Source organism: Mesocricetus auratus, unplaced genomic scaffold (genome assembly GCF_017639785.1).
Source record: "Mesocricetus auratus isolate SY011 unplaced genomic scaffold, BCM_Maur_2.0 Super-Scaffold_100025, whole genome shotgun sequence".
NCBI classification, from domain to species: domain Eukaryota; kingdom Metazoa; phylum Chordata; class Mammalia; order Rodentia; family Cricetidae; genus Mesocricetus; species Mesocricetus auratus.
In genome coordinates, this window is record NW_024429206.1 from 18765956 (window position 1) to 18787376 (window position 21421).

At 45.5% G+C, this 21421-nt stretch overlaps 1 protein-coding gene and 1 long non-coding RNA gene across 2 annotated transcripts in view; both read right to left on the bottom strand.

Moving 5' to 3' along the window:
* Positions 1-13508, bottom strand: part of LOC110342845 — a 35204-nt gene extending 21696 nt beyond the window's left edge. Inside the window, exon 1 of the long non-coding RNA XR_002385017.1 lies at positions 13188-13508. This is a non-coding gene — a long non-coding RNA (uncharacterized LOC110342845). The remainder of the gene's footprint in view (positions 1-13187) is intronic.
* Positions 1-21421, bottom strand: part of Tmem132d (transmembrane protein 132D) — a 585713-nt gene that overhangs the window by 399101 nt on the left and 165191 nt on the right. The window lies entirely within an intron of this gene.

Here is a 21421-nt window from a genome sequence, read left to right on the forward strand (position 1 = left end):
GCTCAGAAGATCATCCTGGAAGATGACCACACCCACTTCGCTTTGGACCTCACACAGGCATAAACATGCAAGTTTCCATTGCAACACAGTCCAACATCTGTCCTCCGGCCTAGAAGACAAACTGCACCTCCCAAGCCCTCTTCAGACAAGGGTGTCCAGAGGGAGGAACATCCTCCTGGAAACCCCTGCTCACTTCCCCTGTACATTTCTATAGAGATTCATAAGCCTTATGCATTATGGATGAATCGTCTATAGATGAATCAGGACCCAGAAAGTCTGAAGTTTTCAAAAGTTATCTAGTTCCCAATCTGGCAAACAGCTTTTATCCATCTAAATCCTGGCAGCAATATCAGCTCCCTGATCTTACTTTGGCTCAAATTAGGTGAATATTGAAGACAGGGGAGAAAGCAGGTTTGTGAGTATCCTGGCCAATGCCAGAGGGGGCAGAAAACTTGTTAGGGGTTTAACATTTGTCACCGGGGAGCAAGCAAGCCCCTGAGTGGAACTGGGGTCCACGGCATCCTGCCACTTGCTAAGAGTTTAGTGAACACGAAAGCTCTTGGTTTGCCTTTCTCTGTCTGTGTTAATACCCTTTGCAGGCAAGGGAGCCTCAATTTGTGCCCCCAACTGCATTCATTTTACCAGTCCTCTGGGATTTGAAGTACATCAGAATGACACCTCCGCGCCTGGCAGAGGTGTGATGGATGGCCGGGGAACTCCAACAACAGCCCGGCTCATAGCTGTCGGGGCCCATCACGCTGGCCATCCGTCTTCCACTTGCAAGCCCACGCTTGGCAACTATCTTTCATATTGTTTCATTTTCTCATTACTATAGAACCACACGCGGGCTCTTCACAAACTTGGGAGCAGCTAGGAAGGAACACTGGAGTCTTCAAAGCCTTTGCCCCAAAACTTAAAAATATTCAGCCTGAAGGGCTCAGTCAATAACTTTTGAGGCTTTGTTTTCACATAAGTTAATAGAACGAATAATCTATTTTTTTTTCTTCCCAAGTATCTCTCTACGCTGCTAGTCCAGGAAGGAATGGAGCTTGTCTGAAACCATTAGGAATAATGGTTACCACAGCAACTTCAAGGAACACCAGTGAAATATCCACCCTCTGCTCTGGTACCAACTAGGGGTTTAAGAAACTGACCTGAGGGCTCTGTGAGAAGGCTGAAGTCTGAAAGGTGTCCACTGTGCAAGCATGAGGACCTGGGTCTGATTCCCAGAAGCTCAGTAGGGTGCTGTGTGCTTCGACTCCCAGTGCTTGGAGGAGTCAAGAGACTCCCCTGGAGCTCAGTGGCCAGCTTCACTAAAATGATGAGTATCTAGCTCAGTGTGAGACATTGGCTCAAAAATGGGATCTGAGGAGGAGCAACACCTGAGGTTGACCCATGGTCACCCTGGGTACACGTCTGCTTACATGTGGGAACACCAGACCTTGAGCAGAGACCCACTTCCCCTTCTGCCTGGGAGTAGGCAGCTGTAAGACAATGTTTACTAAAAACATGTTTACTAAAAACAATACAATGCCTGGGGGCAATAAGTTCCTGGAAAAGGCCTGCCCACAGAAACCGCCCTGACCTCGACCTTGTCCAAAGACTAACCACCTCTTCTGACACACCCAGATCAGTTTTTGGTGTCAGAGCCGAACCAGCCAGGGTAGAGGAGAAAGCAGAAGCTTTTCTGGAGGGAGCCTTTCTTAGGAAGTTTTCTTGAACCTTTTTGGGGCCTGCTTAAAGTTTTCTTTACATCGTTGAACAAGTCTCTGTGTTGTCAATCCCCGACACCCTCCGCACGTTCTCAGACACAGGCTGCGCGGCAGACGCGACACTTTTACACACACACACACACACACACCCTAATAACTCTTAACTTACAAATCGTCTACAGAGCTTTAATTCTTTGAAAATCTTGAAAATAAACCTGAGGACATCTATATCCTTTTTTTTTTTACTATACTAAACTATGCATATCTTGTAAATTAAAATGTCAGCTTTGCAGAAAACAGAACCCTGGCATGTCTGAGTTTGAACACTTTATTTGAACATGCACACTGAAGTAGTTTGCTTTATACAAAGAGAAATATCATTTCGCTATCTCTATTCTCTGGGCTCCCACTATAGAGTTTTAAGACAGGCCTCTGCCTCTTTTGAAATATGTTTTACAGTTTCATTAACACCTAAGAGATTACAAAAAATAAATTATTTTAATCCATGAATTTGGCTTTGTAATTTCCTTATTTAAAGGCATGACACTGGTGGAGCTGGAGATATGGCTCAGTGGTTAAGATCAGCGAGAACAACTGCTCTCTTGCAAAGGACTGACTGAGGTTCAATTCCCCCCAGAACCTGCTCGAGGGCTGGGGGCAATCTCACAAGGCCCTACCCTTAAATAAAGAGCTACAGGCCACAAAAGGCTGATGGGAAAAGAAGAATCAGTCTTCTCCAGGGACAAGCGGTTGCTAGGATATCTAGTTCCAAGTAGTTAGCCCTAAACACATGCACACAGGTTGTGTTTACATATTTATATATGTATACATGCAAACATAAATATTGTCTATTACATTATTATATATATTCGTGTGTGTGTGCATAAGACAACAATAATTAAAGAAGACATCATGAATTTGAGAGGGAGAAAAGAGGAAACTAGAGAAGTTAGGTGGAGAACAGAGGCGAAAATGATGTAAATACAGTACTATGTATGATATTCCTAAAAAAAAATTTTAAAAAAGAAACAGGTAACAAATAATATTCAGTATAATTTTGCCAAAAGGGAATTAATGGGACACTCTACTGTTGTCTGACTTCTTCTGTCAGCTAAGCAGCCAGTTACCTTTAGTGTCTTAACTTAGCAGACTCTCAGCTGCCACCGACCCAGCAGCGAAGAATGCCACCAGATAGCACCTGAGAACTCAAGCAGACATTTTCCTGGAAGCCAGATGTTTCCACAGATGTGTTTGAAGCTCTCTGATTTATGACTTTGTTCTCTAACTATAAAAATTTTACCAAGTTGCTTCCAGGTTAGAACTTGTTATTTGGGGCAAGTGAATCTGTATTCCTGGTCCACGATCACACATATATCTGGCTCAAGAATAAACTATCTCTTATTCCCTTTGAGGTTAAAGCTGTGTGTTGTGTGGTCAGAAAGCACAACACATCATGTAGAGATTTTTCCAGTGTTTTCTTTCCTGGGGAGAATCCATCCCTAAGACAACTCATCCTTGCCTAATTCATTTCACCCCGACTGGTCCTGTATAGTCCTCATATAGAATCCCCTGAAATGAACCAAACTGTAGGCATGGCCCTGACTGGAGGCCTGAACCTCTTCCCAACCTTACCTGGCAGAGCTCTAATCCCTGACCAAACCTCCCCTACCTGAGCATTAGAAATTCCCCCCAGTAATCCCTCATGGAAGCCCTTGCCCTCCCTGGGGAGGGGGGGGGTGAAATGGGGGTGAGGGGTTGGGGGTATTGGGGGGTGGGAGAGGAGGGGAGGGAGAGGGAACTGAAAGTGACATGCCTAAAAAGTTAAATAAAAAAAGTCATTCAAAAAAAAGAAAGAAAGAAAGAAATTCCCCCTAGTAAACTCAATCTTAGTGCCTTTGAGATGCAAATCCTGTTAAGTAGCCTCTTTGTAGCTCTACGCCTCAGCTTTGCAATGCAGGACACATTCTTCAGACCCTGGAGCCACTCCTCGGTGAGAAATTCACCAAGGTAGACCAGTCCACCCCAGTTTCCCTGGGAGAGGAGGAAGCCAACTCCAAGGGATTCCCCTTTAAGCTATACAATAGCCCATTTGCTGGGAAAGTGACAACTTTTCCTTTGCTTAAGGAAACGATTAGCAAAAAATAATGGTCCACCTAGGCCTCCCTTTACTCCCCCCCACTATAAAATGCATGTAGTGGGTTCAGTGCCTCTAACCCCATCACTAAGCAAGGTTGGGGATGGAGAGCTGGCTCAGTGGTTACCAGCTCTCAAGGTTCTTCTAAGAAGAGGAAGCTTGATGCCCACACCCACCTGTAACTCCATTCCAAGACATCTGATACCCTCTTCCGACCCCCAGAGGTACCTTCACATACGTGCACAAACACACACACAGTCACATAAATAAACATAATAATTTTAAAATTCAAAGCCATCCTCAGTTACATAACTAATTGAAAAATACTCCATCATTAATAAACATGAAAGCAAGAAAATCCCCTCCAAGGACTGAGTTCTGGCTTTAGTTCCTGAATGCAAGAGCCCGAAGCAAAGTCTGTCTTCCTGTTAACTCCATTCAGGCTTCATTCTTCTAGTAACTGCCACAGGAACATATAAAGGGAAGGCTGTAATTGACCACTACACAGGCCAAGTAATGTGCCTGGGGTCCCACTGATACACCTGCCTGTTTGAAAACCATCTTATAGTAAAGACAAACTAGGTTCATTTCTGTTTATGTTTAAATCTGTTTCTTGACTGGCGGTAGTGGCACACACCTTTAGTACCAGCACTCGGGAGGCAGAGGCAGTCGGATCTCTGTGAGTTCAAGGCCAGCATGGTGTACAAAGTGAGTTCCAGGACAGTCAGGGCTGTTACACAGAGAAATCCTGTCTCAAAAAATCAAAACCAACCAAACAAAAAAAAAATCTGTTTCTCAAGGATCAGGCTATGCTCTACCTGTAACCTGCACTATAAGTGGTTTTGTAATGCTGTTTCAGGAAATGGTAACCGATGCCTTTGTTTGAAAAAGTTGTTATGACCATATTGTTATACTAACCTTGCAACCATGCCTTTGTTTCAGGAAGGTTGTTATGACCTGGCCAACTTATTATGGTTATGTTCTGCTTCTTTAACCCTGCCTATTTACCTGCCAAATCCCTCATTTGGAAACCCCCTGCTCCTGAACTATGAAATCCCTTTTCTCACCCATGTCTAATGCTGATCTCTTGAAGCCTGCCTTTAGGGGGACACAGTTCATACATTTTTTAAAAAAGAAAGTTTGTTTTAATGAATTGACAGTGATTTGGGTCAGTGTTCTTTCTCCTGGAATCTGTGGGATTAACCCAGAGAAACCAAAGCTCAGGCTGAGGAGAGGTACAAATTCCACAGGCCCTTCCTGGCTCACACAAAGGAAAGGAAATGAGCTGGCTGCTCCGCCCACACCCACCTGCAGCGCCCCTCCACTCACACTCAGTGAACTAACTCCCCATGGCAATTACTCAGAAACTTTCAGTCATCACATTTGAAGCTAGAAACGTTAGCATGTGCTATGAAACTTGTCTGGTCGTCACTGAAAGCCCCAGCATGGCCCCCTGTGCTCACTATGTCCTGTGGGACTGAACGGTGTATGAGGAGCCACCAAACTGGAAATAATAAAAATCCCAGGGGCTAACGAGAGACTAGATGGAACCACTTGTCCTTCCTTGTCTGAAGGGGCTGCTCATTGCCATTTTGAGAATTTGCACCAAGGAGAATTTGGTCCCAAACAGCAATAAGTGTGAGTCTCAGAAGGACCATGGGGTCACCCCCGATCTCAGTTCTCATTGATCCCCAGCCACAAACCCCACAAAGTTTTCCACTGCTGCTACACGATCTAATCCCTCCTTTGGCTCTGAGGGAACAGTTCCTATTGCAGCAGACACACAAAAGCAAACACTATCAGGTGGGAGTCCAGATTTGATGCCTGGTGGCTTGTAAAATGGCCTTGGCCTTTGGCCTCAGACCTGGAGCATAGAATAAATAGTCTTAAAAAAAAGGCATTCGTTTTGAGAGGAATTGAAAGCAGGAAGCATTTATCTCACCAAGGTCTGGCTCTTTCACACGGCTGCCTCCATGGGATCTTGCCAAGTGTTCCTCTTGTCTTGTTTTCATGCCTTTTTGGTGGTGGGGATGGAACCTGGGGTCTTGCCCATGTTAAGTACATGCTTGAACACCAAGCAGTCCCCCAAGCCCATTTTCCCTCTGCATGCTCCTCTCAAGGTCTGCCATCCTCAGGTGAAATCTCTCACATGGAGCTAAGCATTTGCTCACACTGCCCTGCAGAATTCGTCTACACAACTCACAGCAAATAGTGCCTTAAAATCCTGGGTCAGGCCCCATGTTTGGTTGCATCGGATCCTCCGTGGCTTTTTATCCTGTGTTGAGACCTCTCCAAACCTCTGACAGTTTCATGGGCCTAGGAGATGGGTACTTCTGCTACATTTTTTTTTTTTTTTTTGGCAATCCAAGACAAAGATTTGGAATGAGTGAGTCAGGCAGCCAAAAGAGCAACTTGAAACTTGAATTTATAAAACATAGTCATAAGATGGAAAATTGCTAAGCGTAACAGCCATCAACCTGCTATATAGTCATCCTTCACATTTACACAGCCAGAATGCTGTCACTTGTATTTCTCTCCATGCAACAAGAAGAAAACATACACACATAGACAAACATACACAGAGAGACACATACAGATACATAGGGAGACAGACACACATACTGACACAAGACACACACACACACACACACACATGTCCTCCCAAGAGAGTGGCACTATGAGAAGGTGTGCTCTTGTTGAAGGAAGTGTGTCATCGTGATGGCATACTTTGAGGTCTCTTTTGCTCAAGCTTCCCTCAGTGTGACAGTCAGTTGACTTCCTGTTGCCTGTAAGACGTAGGACTCTCAGCTATTCCTTCAGCACCACATCTGCCTGCATGCTGCCACGTTCCTTGCCATGATGACAATGAACTGAACCTCTGAAACTGTACGTAAGCCCCCTCAACTAAGCGTTTTCCTTATAAGAGTTGTTGTGGCAGCCCACAGAATGGGAAAAGATATTCACCGACCCCACATCTGACAGAGGGCTGATTTCTAAAATATACAAAGAATTCAAGAAGCTAGTCACCAAAACACCAAAGGATCCAATTAAAAAGTGGGGTACAGAACTAAATAGAGAATTCTCAATAGAGGAATCTAACATGGCTGAGAGACAACTAAGAAAGTGCTCAACATCCTTAGCCATCAGGGAAATGCAAATCAAAACAACTCTGAGATACCATCTTACTCCCATCAGAATAGCTAAAATCAAAAACACCAATGACAGTTTATGCTGGAGAGGATGTGGAGAAAGGGGAACACTCCTTCACTGCTGGTGGGAGTGCAAACTGGTACAGCCACTTTGGAAATCAGTATGGAGATTCCTCAGGAAAATGTGAATCAGTCTACCACAAGATCCAGCAATCCCACTCTTAAGCGTATACCCAAAAGATGCACATTCATACAACAAGGACATCTGCCATAGCAGCATTATTTGTAATAGCCAGAAGCTAGAAGCAACCTAGATGCCCCTGAACTGAAGAATGGATGGAGAAAATATGGTACATTTACACAATGGAGTATTACTCAGCAGAAAAAAAAAACAATGGAATCTTGAAATTTTCAGGCAAATGGATGGAACTAGAAGAAACCATCCTGATTGAGGTAATCCAATCACAAAAAGACAAAAATGGTATGTACTCACTCATATATGGACTTTAGACATAAAGCAAAGGAGTACCAGCCTACAATCCACACTGCCAGAGAAGCTAGGAAACAAAGAGGACCTTAAGAGAGACAGGCATACATGGTCCCCTGGAGAAGGGGAAAGGCACAAGCTCTCCTGAACTAATTGGGAGTATGGAGGGGAGGAGAGAAGGAGTTAGAAGAAAGAAAAAGGGAGATGAGGACAGGAGAGAGCAGGAAGATGATTCAGGGGAAGAATAGAAGAGAGCAAGAAAAGAGATACCATAATAGAGGGAGCCATTATAGGTTTAAGGAGAAATCTGGTACTAGGAAAATGTCCAGAGATCTACAAGGTTGACCCCAACTAACAATCTAAGCAATAGTCGAGAGGCTACCTTAAATGCCCTTCTCCGATAATGAGATTGATGACTACCTTACATGCCATCCTAGAGCCTTTATCCAGTAGCTGATGGAAGCAGAAGCAGACACCCACAGCTAAACACTGAGCTGAACTCTAGAATCCAGTTGCAGAGGGGGAGGAGTGATGAGCAAAGAGTCAAGACTGGGCAGGTGAAACCCACAGAAACAGCTGACCTGAACAAGGGGTTGCTCATGGACCCCAGACTGATAGCTGGGAAACCAGCATAGGACTGTTCCAGACCCCCTGAATGAGGATGTCAGTTTAGAGGTCTGGTTAATCTATAGGGGCTTTGGTAGTGGATCAGTATTTATCCCTGGTATATGAATGGACTTTGGGAGCCCAAACCATATAGAGGGATACACTCTCAGCCTCGACACACTGGAGATGGTCCAGGCCCTGCTCCAAATGATAAGACAGACTTTGAAGATCCCCCATGGAAGGCCTCACTCTCCCTGGGAAGCAGAAAGGGGATAGGATAGGGGGTCGGTGGTGGGCAGGGGAGGAGGGGAGAGAGAGGGAACTGGGATTGACATGCAAAACAAGCTTTTTTCTAATTTAAATTTTAAAAAGAGAAAAGTTTCAGTGGTTATGGTGTCTCTTCATAGCAATAAAAACCCAAGCTAAGACACACATACACACAAGGAGACACATAGATACATAGATACACATGTGTGCACACACACACACACACACACACACACACACCTTTTCAAAGCAAGGCATCTGAACTACAAGGCCAAGCTTTCAGTCCACTTCTTGCTACAGCCTACAGTCTTGACCTCACCCCCTTCAGGATATTCACCCTTCCTGGGCTTCGAACACCCTGCTTCCTCCCCAACTTCCTGGATAACTCGTATTTCTTGAAGGAAAACTCAGAGTCACCTTTTTCATCCATATCGTCCCAACACAGCCACCAGAGTGTCACAGTGAGCTTTTTTTTTGGGGGGGGGTGGAAGATTCTGAAAATATAATGAAAGCATGGCCTCCCTTAGCTTTGGGAACCAGAACTGGTCCCATCCTGAACTGCCTCACCCACCACCACAAATCCCTAACAAGGCCCCCAAATAACATTTCTATAAGATGCTGCCTCTTCAAAAGCATAACACTAGCTTGTGACTATGCCCTCTCTTCCCACTTTCATTCATCATTCCTAGCAATGCAGAAGACCAGCTCCTAGGACAGTCTCCTGTCCAGTTGACTCATCCTTGTGCCTCCGGAAGTTGAATTCATTGGGGCAAAGCTCTCAATGAACTCAAATGGATGGATGGATGGATGGGTGGGTGGATGAGTGGATGGGTGGGTGGGTGGATGGATGGATGGATGGATGGATGGGTGGATGGATGGATTACTCCTACAAGCAAGACTGGCCAGGAAGAGATCACAGACATTCACTAAGGCCACCTGTATGACTCTTAGGTCCCAGCCAGGTTATTTTATTCCTTTCCTGTGATCTCTAATCAATGTCCACACAGGGAAATGTCTCCAGTCACATCTGTTTCAAGTTAGTTTCATTCAGATGACTCTAGAACAGTGGTTCTCAGCCTGTGAGTCACGACCCTTTCAGGGGTTAAACAACCCTTTTACAGGGGTTGCCTAGGACCACTGGAAAGCACAGATATTTAAATTATTATTCCTAACAGTTGCAAAATGACAGTTATGGAGTTGCAATGAAAATAATGTTACAGTTGGTGGTCAGCACAACATGAGGAACTGTAGTCAAGGGCTGCAGCATTAGGAAGGTTGAGAACCACTGTTCTAAAGTAACCACTGATGGCCAACCACTCTGTCTGTGCATCTGCCCTGCTGGGGCCCAGTGACTCGGAGTGTGGGACACACTCCTGGGGACCTGCCTCTGCTCTAGGACAGGCTCCGGCTGTAGTCTATTCCATCAGGCATCAGGCTCACCTCCAGATGAATACTGACAAGACCTATTCAGAGAATGAGCTGCCCTCTTACAATACAGTGTCCTGCAGCGTGTGTCTTAAGGGGCTATTATTCTATTTTTGGATTTTCATGGTGCCAGCGTCTCATTGTGTCTCATTTTATGGCTTACTGAGCTGAGTTATCTCATGAAAATTGTCCAAGTATGAACTGCACATGCCTCTGAGACTCTAACATAGCTCCATCCCACCTTAAGCCAAGCAGAAAAAAAAAGCATCAGTTCTGTTCATTCTGGGGGTATGGGGGTGGGGGTACTTGAATACTGTCAGTCTGTGACAGAGACACTGGAAGCAGCCTGCTGAGGGTGCTGGCCAGCTGGAGGGCTATACGGCTAAACTGGGATGAACTGATTGATTTGGGCTGGGACACCATCCCCCACGTCTCATGTATCCCAGGTTGTCCTTGAATTTGCTATGTAGTCAAGGCTGACCTGGAACTGCTGATCCTCCTGCCTCCACCTTCTGAGTGCTGAGGTTCCAGCTGTGTATAAACCACCTTGGGTTATGTGGGGATTGACCCCAGAATCCCATGCATGCTAGGCAAACAAGCTACCCGTTGAGCTAGATGCAGCCAGGGTAGACCTGAATTAATGGGTTGGCGACGTTAGAGGGGAAGGGGAGATGGGGAGGGGTCTGGAGGGAGACACACACACACAAAGAGAGAGAGAGAGAGAGAGAGAGAGAGAGAGAGAGAGAGAGAGAGAGAGAGAGAGAGAGAGAGAGAGAGAGAATACTAGCTAATGGAGATTTGATTGTAGCCTTTGAAGAATTTCGGGAACAAAGCCATTAGTTCACCTTCAGGAACCTCACAAAACACTCTCAGATTCTACTTTCTGTAGTGGCTGAAACAAATCCCTAGGGATAAAAGGCAAACAGCCCCTGGGGGCAGCAGGTATTATTGCCCTTGTTAGCCCTGAGAACAATACAGAGGCTGTTTAGGGTCCAACAGATCTAGTGACATCAGATGCCCAATCTAACTCCATAGACACACAGAGCACCCTCATTTTATTTCCATTAGTGATGCTGCGCCTGGCTTCCTGATGCTTCCTCTGCCTTCAAAATTCCTCCAGATCCCCCACAGCGCCACTTCCTTCCTGCAGACTTGCATGACCCAATGTGGACCTAGGAATTTAGGACAGGGCCCCTTACTCTGAGCTTTCATTTCCTTATCCACCACACAACATGGAGATTGAATAAGAGCCATGTTTTCTACATCTCAGATGCTCGAGGAAACCCTCCATCATACCCTGATCCATTCATTATAAAAAGTAACTAAATATCTTCACTATAAGTCTAAACACAACAGCACTGTGTGACAAGAGCTCTGGGCAATGGACTGTCTTCAACATCTGTTTGCAGAAGAATGTTTAAATATACTCTGATGACAATTAAGGGTTTCTCCACAACACAGCCAGAAGCAATTACAAGAGTGGGGTAAGGGGAGCCTTCCTTACCTGGGGCTCTGGAATTAAGCAGAGGTATTGCTCTACCCCAAACCACCTACCTCTCACTCTACATTAGTGGCCAAGGCAGATTCACTGACCACTTTCTTTTGTACACACATAATAGAGAACTGGAACTGTCCTCCACAGGGCATGTATTAAAGGCCTTGTCTGCAGCCAATGGTGCTATGCTGACAGGTGACGAGGATTTCAGGAGGGTGACCCAAGCTGGACACCAGCCCCCTCCTCACTCTCCGTTGCCCTGTGTTGCATGTGTCCACTGATAGTGTGTGTGCTCAGGGCAGGCCCCAAATCAAAACCATAAGCTAAAGCAAGTTCTGACTCTCTTAAAATAAAAAACAGAGATCTATCCACTTGCCTGTCCATTGGCATCCTCTAGTCACAAGTATCATAAATGAAGGGATCTCAAGAAGGCACCAAGATGGCGGAGACAGAGCATCAAATGAGGTAGACGCCACCCTGGTCATTCGACTGGGAACTGGCCATACCACATCCCTCCACCCTGCCATCTGTATGCCACTTGCCCCTACCTTTTCCTGATTTTTTTTTTAAACAGAGTCATACTGTGTAAACCAGACTAGCCAGGAACTCACTATGTAGACCAGGCTGGCCTCAAACTCACAGAGACCTGCCTACCTTTGCCTCTCCAGTGCTGTCATTTAAAGGTGTGTGCCACCAAACACAACTGAAATCCTTAATTCTAAAATAAATTCATTTTAGATCAGCAAAATATCCTAGACATCCCGTGTAGCATATTTATGAGGCATGGGATGTGTATTATCCTTTGAATTATACTACATAATAAGGGTTTGTACACATTATAGTATCCACACATACACTTGTATGTATCTACAAAATGAACACTCATATACATAAGACCCAAATGAAATAAAATACAAAGTATTTAAAATCAAATGAAAGCCCCTATTTTCACTTTAAGAAAAAGATCTTGGCTTAAAATTTTATTCATATATACGTGTGTCTGCTGTGTGGATTTGTGCTTGTGAGCACAATACCTGAAGATGCCAGAAGAGGTTGTCTAATCCCCTACAACTGAAGTTACAGATGATTGTGAGCAGCCAGATGTAGGTGCTGAGAGCCAGATATCTCCTATCATGAACTATGTATTGCCATTTATCCAGCTATAATCATATTTTCAACACACATATTTATATTTAGGATTTACTTATTGTTACTTTGCAAGATGGGGAGGTATCGCCCCCTACCCTCAATCACATCATTTTGCTCAGCGTTAAGCTCCTGCTGGGAACCCAGCTGTCCTTCGCTTATTTATTTCTGCTGTGGAATGTAGGCTGAGCAAGTGTTTCGATCTTTACATGTTCCCTGTTGAGCAGAGCATGCATGGTTTCCAGTGTGTGCCGCGAACGCTCAATCTGTTTCAACGGCTTTACTTTTAGCCCAAGCCTACATTCCATGAGGGAGCATTTCCTCTGCAGCCAACAGCTAGAAGGAAACAGCTGAGTCACAGGTACCTCAGCTCTACCTCAGATGCCCATTGCTGCTCAAGCTGAGAGTGACCTCCTTCTCAGGGGAGAGTGGCCACAGGACCCCTCCTCCCCCACTTGCTTCTTCTCATCACACACGGCTGGCATGCCTGCAGTCTTTCACCCGTCGCCTTGATGGGTGTGAAATGGACTTTCAGGGGTTAAACTTTGGAAACTTTCTGGCATTTTTCTCATTTCTCTGTGGGACCCAGCATCTTTCCTAACGCCTCAGGTGAGTCGCAGGTTCTTGCATTTCGCCCATTGTCTCCTGAATCTTCTCCACCACAAGGGCACAGCAATTATTGACCTTTCACCCCTCAGTGCTTCTCTGCAGCCGCTGGCTGGCCCACTCTTGATAGGCAGGGAAAGAAGAAGTTAGCCAGACTTACCCTCAGCACTCTCAAAACCACAGCACCTTCTGCTTCCCCAACCCTGAAGCCAGCACCCCACACGCTAGAAGCCCGTGACTGCCGTTCCTCTGCACCCATGCGTGGCAGGCACTGAGCAGGACTCTGCAGTCTTTCCTCCTCTCTGGATGTGCCTGCATGCTTGCCAATATTCCGACTTCTGTCCCTCCTTTGCAGCTACAAAGCAGTGCACACAGATTTACTGGATGTGGTGGCTTGCGACTGCAATTTCAGCACTTAGGAGGCCGAGGCAGGAGGACTGCCAAGAGTTCAAAGCCAGCCTGGGCACAGAGTGAGACCCTGTCAAGGAGAGGAGGAGGGAGAAGGAGAGGAGGAAGGGAAAGGAAAAGAAAAGGAATGAAGCAAATATTTTCTCCACCTGAAGATTTCTTGGGAGCCAAGAGTACAGCTGTGGCTCCTGGCTAACTCTAACCTTTGGATTCTTTTGGCCAAGCAAAAGATCCATTTCTTAGCCTGTTTTCCAGCCATTTCCACCCTCTCCCATTTGAGGAATACATTGAACTATTAATGGCACATGGGGGGTTATGCGCAGATATAAACACCAATATTAAAACCACTCATGTAACACAGGTGCCGGGGAAGGGAACACACAGGCCATTAAAGAATCCGTTTCTCCCACCTCACAGCCAGTGCAGAAGTAAACAGCCCCGTATAGATGAAAATGGATGCAATCCCGCCTCACCAGGAACAAAGAACAGCATTGCAGACTTCAAGTCCCCACAGTATCTATTCGACTTCCGAGGATTTCAAGATGGGTTTTCATCATTGCTCTTTGTTCTAAGGTACAGACACTCTGGGAAGCTGCAATGTAGTGTAAAGTCACCTGCCTTTCACAGGTGGGTAAGGGATCGGCGCATGTGTGTGTTCACGTGTATGTGCTGGTACACCTGACGGTCAGAGGACCAAGTCTTCCTCAGTCACTCTGCTCTCCACCTTATGTTTTGAGACAGAGTCTCTCACCAAAATAGGCAGTCACCAATTCAACAAGATTAACCGGACTGCAAGCCCTGGGGATCCTCCTGTCTCTGCCCTCGCCAGTGCTAGGATTATAGAAGGATCCCACTATGCCTTTTGTTTGTTTGTTTGTTTTTTCACTTGTGTGCTGGGGATTGAACCTGAGTCTTCATGCTTGTGTGGCGAGCACTTTACCTACTGAGCCATCTTCCTGGTCCCTTAAAAGATCTTTTCGGTATTACCACTGGCCTAGCCACACAAAGGTGTCATTCAGTCTCCTGATACACAAATAGCAATTTTCCAGGCCACCCTCATGAGGAAGCTTCACTGGGTCTCCACATATTCACCAGGCGTCCAATTAGGGATGATACGTTGGTTGTGTCCGTCCCTGAAGCCTCCCTGTGCACACAGTCCTTAAAGCCTTACTGTGAACAGACAGCTGGCTCCAATATGTTCCATGACAATGGGGCTGAATGGGCCTGGCTTCACATTTCAAGCATCAGCAGGGAAGTTAAAGTCTAAGTAGCCTCATAACCATCATTTACACACTTTTCCAGTTAAATGAAATGCCAAAGGTCACTGGTTGAGAGGACAGCCTTCCCCCTTGAAGCAAAACACCTTGTATGTTTAAGGCAAATGCAATGGGCCATTTGCCATCCTCTCATTTCAATAGCACTTAGAAACAAGTCGGGGGTGGGGGAGTAATGGTCTGCAGGAAAATAGCTGTGGCTAGAAGAAAGGAAACACGTCCGAGGGTGACCTTAAACTCAGACAGTCTGCGTTCAACACGTTCCCCAAGAATGCGCTGCTTGCGGAGCTTCTAGACATAAACCATCGTTTCTGGGTACCTGCATTTAATCCTCTACAGTCAGCATCTCTGAACTTGACTTTGACAATGACCTTGCAGGTCTGTTGTGAACACAGGGATGGGCTAAAGTCTGCAGAAAGACAGGAGTCAGACAGATCGCATGAGTGGAACCCACCAGCCAGAAGCCTGGAACCAGCCATCATGGGCAGCAGACACTATGGCATGGAGTGTTCCATCTCAGATAGTGTTGGATGTGAAAGGGGCGACCAGGGAGTCTGAGGAGCCCAAGTGTGCATGCTCATGAGAAAGCTGAGACAGCAGGAACCTGACGTTTTGGGAGAGGCAAGGAGGCATCAGAAGTGTAGAAACAGACTTATTCAGCTAGGGTGGGGCACACAGAGTTAGGTCATTTACATAAATATTGAGAACAACTGAAAGTTACATGAAAATGCTCAGAATTTCTTTTCATTTCTTCTGCATAGCCTCCACAAATTCCCCCTGATGCTCACAGTGGTTTTAGCCTTTGAAATCAGTACACATCCCTGGTTTTATTTAAGCCTCCAGGACTTCTCCTCCAGGACTTCTTCCTAAGTTCCCAAATGCTAACTTGAAAACCAGCACTGCAGATGCATAGTAGTGTGGTGAAGCCTCCCTCCTGTGCCCAAAGACGCGTTCCACCATTTTGGACAGGTACTCCACAGTCAGAGGTCACCATCCACACCATCTAGAATAATGTAGATGTTCCAGGCTCCTAGAGCACTCTCCACCAGGATCTGTTCCATGTGGTTCATTTCTTCTGTGTTCTCAGCCCCCTGTGGCCAAAACAGAAGCATCTTCTAGAAAATGTGCTGGGCAGTTGACGGACACTAGCTGCTTGACTGGATTCTTCAACCTTCTGAAAGCCACAGCACCCACAGGTTGGGTGGTTCTCCAATAGCCACTGAGTGCGGAGGGAAGCTATAAGCTGACAGATATATCCTTTCCTTAGCTACTCTTGTTTTAGCAAATAGAGAGACGTTTCCAGAAACCCTAATTTTCACAAATTGCAAAAACACATGTCAGAGATGGAGATCGGAAAGGCAAGAAGGTGATTTGGTGGTCTGAAAATGCCATGCTCTGGTGGTATGCTAACCCATTAGTTCCTGTAGCTCCATCAGATGAGAAAGCAGACATTATCTTTATTATACCTCTGTAAAGGCCAAACTGCAGATGATGGACGGACAGCTGAAGGGTGATTTCATGCAAAGGATACATATCTCAGATGCTCGGCTGGGGCATAGCGGTGCTTGCCCTAAAGACGTGCTCTCCAAGGTGACTCTACTCTTACCTACTTCCAATCTGAATGATACACAACCTCACTTGATGTGTCTATGTAGATACATTACTACTCCTTTATTCCATCACCAGACACCCCAGATACCCTGAAAAGGCAAACAACAGACAGTCCCAAGCCATGCATATGTACATAGAGTCTCCCATACGCACCTATGAAGAAGCTCCATTTAAATCAGACACAGTAAGACATTAGGGACAAAAACTATGGACAATATGCTTTGACAAAATTTACGTTTTTTTTTCTCAAAAGCATCTTAATGTAGCAAGGTGTGGTGAGACATGCCTATAATCCTGAGGCAGGAGGATCATGAGTTCAAAGAGGGCCAGAGCTACATAGTGAGTCTGAAGCCATCCATGGATATAGCAATGACCTATCTATAAAGTAAAACAAAACAGTAAGTAGACAAAAACTTAATTGTATTTTTACTCTTACTTTACAGCTTCTTTGTGTTTATATGCCTGGGTCATGACTGACAGTAAGAGCTGCCACACCAAGATGGCTATTCTGATAACGGAGATGGCTACTGTGTGGATAACGGGCAGGTAGCACATACTTTGTGCATTCCGTGGATAAAGAGATAGCCATAGTGAGACTGCACAGGTTTTCATAAGATTTCATTAGGCTCATTAGAATGACCTGTGCTTTGAAACTTAGGCACTGCTCATTTCTGAAGGTTTCTGATCCATATCTTCTAGGCTGTGGCTGACCACAGGTAAATACAGCAAGTGAAAATGCAGACGAGGGAATTCTTGTATACCTATGTTGGGTTTTGCACAACCCACACATTTCACTTTGCTTTGGTCAGATGGGTGCTCATCTCTGAAGGTGAAACTGGATAAAGAGAAATGGAAGAGACACAAACCTAAAGACAAGTTGAGTATACTTCTCTCTCTCTCTCTCTCTCTCTCTCTCTCTCTCTCTCTCTCTCTCTCTCTCTCTCTCTCTCTCTCTCTCTCTCCCTCCCTCCCTCCCACAGTCCCTTCCCACTGAACATCTTTTCTGCTCAATCAGTGAGATTTGGAGTCTCCAGATCTTCAGATAAGCACCCAGTGTCTTGTAGTCTAGGCTCTCTGCATGAAATGTGGCTGTTCCTATCCCCGTGGGTTCTACACAACAGTAGGGTGCCTGTGTTTACATCTGACACAGTGGGAACAATCAAGGCTGAGCATGTCTATAGATCAGAAGTGCAGGTGGGAGGGTGCTCTGCTTGGAGGAACAGTGAGAAGCCTGTACTGGGCTTTCAGATCCACAAGCTGACTGCAAGCCCAGGACACGGTCCCAAAGGCAATGAGAATGTGCCTGCCTCTGGACTTAAGAGTCCAAGGTCTTTTGCAGGGCTCTGAATCAGGTGGTGTCTCTGTATCCACAGTGCTTTGGACCACCTGTTTTCCTTTCCCTTAAGGTTTTATTCACAAACAGAAGTCAGGCTTGAGAAGGTCAGCTTGTTACTTAGCAAGCTAAGGGGCAGCACAGACAGAACATGTAACCTTAGCTCTGAGGCTAGGTTCCAGTTTGCTAACATGGCAGGACAGTTATATTCAGGCTTGCTCTGGGTTACAATTAATAAATATAAATAGGGTTATTTAGTGACATGATGAACCATTTATCTCATCTCAAAGAAACCCTGATATGGGAAGGCTACAGAAGCCTAGGAATCTGACAAACAGTCCATCAAAGACCCAGATTCCCTCCATCTTCCTGCTCTGTCTCATTCAGATTCCAACCCTCAGTCACCTGACTCAAGGTCTGAGTCTGAGCCCAGTGACTAGGATGCTGCACCAGGCAGGAAGCAAGGAAAGGACAAGATGTGGCTTGGCTATTTGTATCTTAAAAGACGACCATCCAGAAACTTCTGCTTAGCTTTCAACAGAATATACTGGTTTAAACAGCCAACCATGACCAGAAAAGATTCGATGGAGAGAAGAACTGAAATGGACCTGTTGATTCCAGTACAAGAGAGAACTGTATTAGCAAGAAATGGGCAAGATGGATGTTGGCTAGGCAACTAGCAGTTTCTGGCAGAGTGACCATGGATTAATTCTGAATAATTGATAGCAAAGCAACAGGCAGTCCATCTGTGAAGACCCAGTATGAGAAGAGCGATTTTTAATCCAAAGTAGTGACAATCCCCATGGTCCACAAATGAGTTTGCTTTGTGGCAGAGACTGGAGAGAGAACCTATTCTCCATGACACCAAGCTGAGCTTCCACAGATCATATGGGGCTGGAAGAGTCCCCCACAAGGAGATATCACTATTTGAAGGTCCTCCCAAAAGGAAGAAAGCAGAGGGGAGAAACATGATGCCTACACATCTTCTCATGATTCTCAAACAAGGAATCACCATGGCTTGACTTTGGGGGGTTTAGTAAGGGAGGGGTCTCAGAAAATACTGTTGTCAAGCATGATGACCTGAGTTCAAGTTTCTGATACCTGTAAAAAGCTACCGAAGTCTGGAATCCTAGCATTGGGGTGGAGACAGGAGGATCCCTGGAGATCACTAGTCAGCTCTAGGTTAGGTGATAGAGCTTGTTGCAAACAATGTTGTGGCCAGTGATTGATGGGGTGATACTTTGTTTGTAATCGAACAAGTAAAGCTTGTCTGAAGATCAGAGTGGAAAGCTAAGCCACTAGTTAGTCAAACACCTACTTAAAAGTTAAGCCACTAGTTAGTCACACACCTACTTAAGAGTTAAGCCACTAGTTAGTTATAGAGGCCAGGCAGTGGTGGCCACACCTTTAATCTCAGGAAACAGGCCCATGGATCTCTGTGAGTTCAAGGCCATCCTGGGAAACATGAGTGAATCAGTCTAAAAAAAGAGAAACAGCTCACACAAAGGTGATCTCAGCACTGGAACTGCACACCTTTAAACCCAGCATTAAAGAGGAATATAAAGCAAGAGGAGACAGGAGCTCAATGCTTTAGGAGCAGTGCAGTCTGAAGATGCAGTCTGGGGTCAGGATTACCCTTTCTAGCTTAGCATTGGTAGAAGTGAGAACTCTCTAGTGACTAGCCACTTTGCTTTTCTGATCCTCAGTTTTATCCACAATATCCATCTCTGGGTCTTTATTATTAAGACCAAAGAGAATTCATGCTATAGACTGAGGGTGATTAACTAGGCAATGGTGTGTTATATTTGCTTATGCTGGGGAATATTACTTTAACTGTGTGAAGGTGTGTTACATTTGTTTATGCTGCCTTTGTTAACGATGTTACATTTATTTCACCTTGCCTGCCCAAAGCACCTGATTGGTCTAATAAAAAGCTGAGTGGTCAATAGTTAAGCAGGAGAGGGATAGGCGGGGCTGGCAGGCAGAGAGAATAAGTAGGAGGAGAAATCTAGGCTCCAGGAAGAAGAGAGGAGAGAACAAGAGAGAAAGAAAGGGAGACACCTGGGGCCAGCCAAGCAGCCACCAGCTAGCAGACACACAGTAGGACATACAGAAAGAAAGAAAGGTAAAAAGCCCCAGGGAAAATGTAGATGAAGAGAAACAGATTCAATTATAAGTGCTCGCAAGAAACGAACCTAAGCTAACGCTGAGCATTCATAACTAATAACAAGTCTTCCGGTTGTGATTTGGGAGCTGGTTGGTAGCCCAAAAGAAGGCCTGCTACAAACATATGTCCACCAAACACGCATACACAAGTAAAGAATAGAGAAACAGTCAGCTATTCAGCTTAAATGGAGGTGAGACGATATGCTGACATCAAGACCCACTACAGCCATCTGGGAAAACTGAGATGAGAGCTTGGAGCATGGCTCTTCTCAGGAAGGTGTTCTGGCTTGTTCTCAGCACAGCCTCAGCCACATCAGGCCTGTGTTTTTTGAAGGATGAAGAATCTTAGCTTCAGGGGAAATATCACCTGCCTGGCAGCCAGCAGCACTGTCTCAGAACCAGACTGACAGGACCGTTAGGGGACTTACTAATGAGAGACAATGAACCCCTCTGAGATGCTTTTCTTCTTAATGTTCGGTAATTTTCATCAAAAGAAGATGATGTATATCCTAGAGAGCAGGCTTTCTCGGAAAGTGTAAGAACCCTTCATTCTGGTCAGTGAGGAAACAAGATCAGCAGAGGGCTGAAGAGATGGCTCAGCAGTTGAAAGCAATTGAGGACCCGGGTTCAATTCTCAGAACCTACATGGTACCTCAGAACCACCTAACTCCAGTTCCAAAGAGGGATCCAACGCTCTCTTCTGGCCTTGGTAGGCACTGCACGCACAGTGCACAGAAGTACATACACTCATATATACAAACTAAAACAAAAATAAATATTAAAAGTCACACATTGTCAGCCCTCAGATATTGGTACAAGAATATCAGCAAGGACAGCCATAAGTAATACTCTGCGAGCCACCACAACATAGAGTTCTGTCCTAAGCAAATTGAACACATGAACTGCCGTAACCCAGACTCTGTCTTCATCCTTGTATGGTAGAATGGGCTCTGATGCAAAAGAGTCAGGCAGCCTGTCCCCAGAGCCTGCATTTTGTTTCTCTGTAGCTTTTGAGCCTGTCCTGGAACCCACTTTATAGACCAAGCTGACCTCGAACTCACAGAGATCCACCTGCCTCTGCCTCTGAGTGCTGGGACTAAAGGTGTGCACTACCACGCCCCCCAGACCCTGCATTCTTAACTCTACCACCTTATAGTAATGCAGTAGGCACTCAGTTATGTATTGGGTTATAAAATCTCTAGCTGCCCCTCTCTCACTCCAAGAAGTCAGCCCACACTCCTGCAGCTTTGTTCAGAGTAACACGTTCAAATCTTAAAAGACCCCTCACTCTCTATTGCAGTTGCAAACAAGGCCTACCCTGCTAGCTTCTGTCTTGTAGTACTTGCATCAGTGGAATTCTGATGTCTAACTATAGGCTATGTCGAATGGAGTGTAACTTCCTTCTCTCCAGTCCCCTCCCCCTCCAAAACTTGCATGAAAAATAAATACCCTTTTGTTCTTTGGGCCTACATGTTCATGCTCTTTCCCTCCAGGGCACCACCATGGCTGCTTATGTCCTTGATGCCACTGTTATTCTAGTAAAGCTTCTCCATAGGGTAACTTCATCTCAGTTTCCTTTCCATAGACAAGTGTGATAGTTTG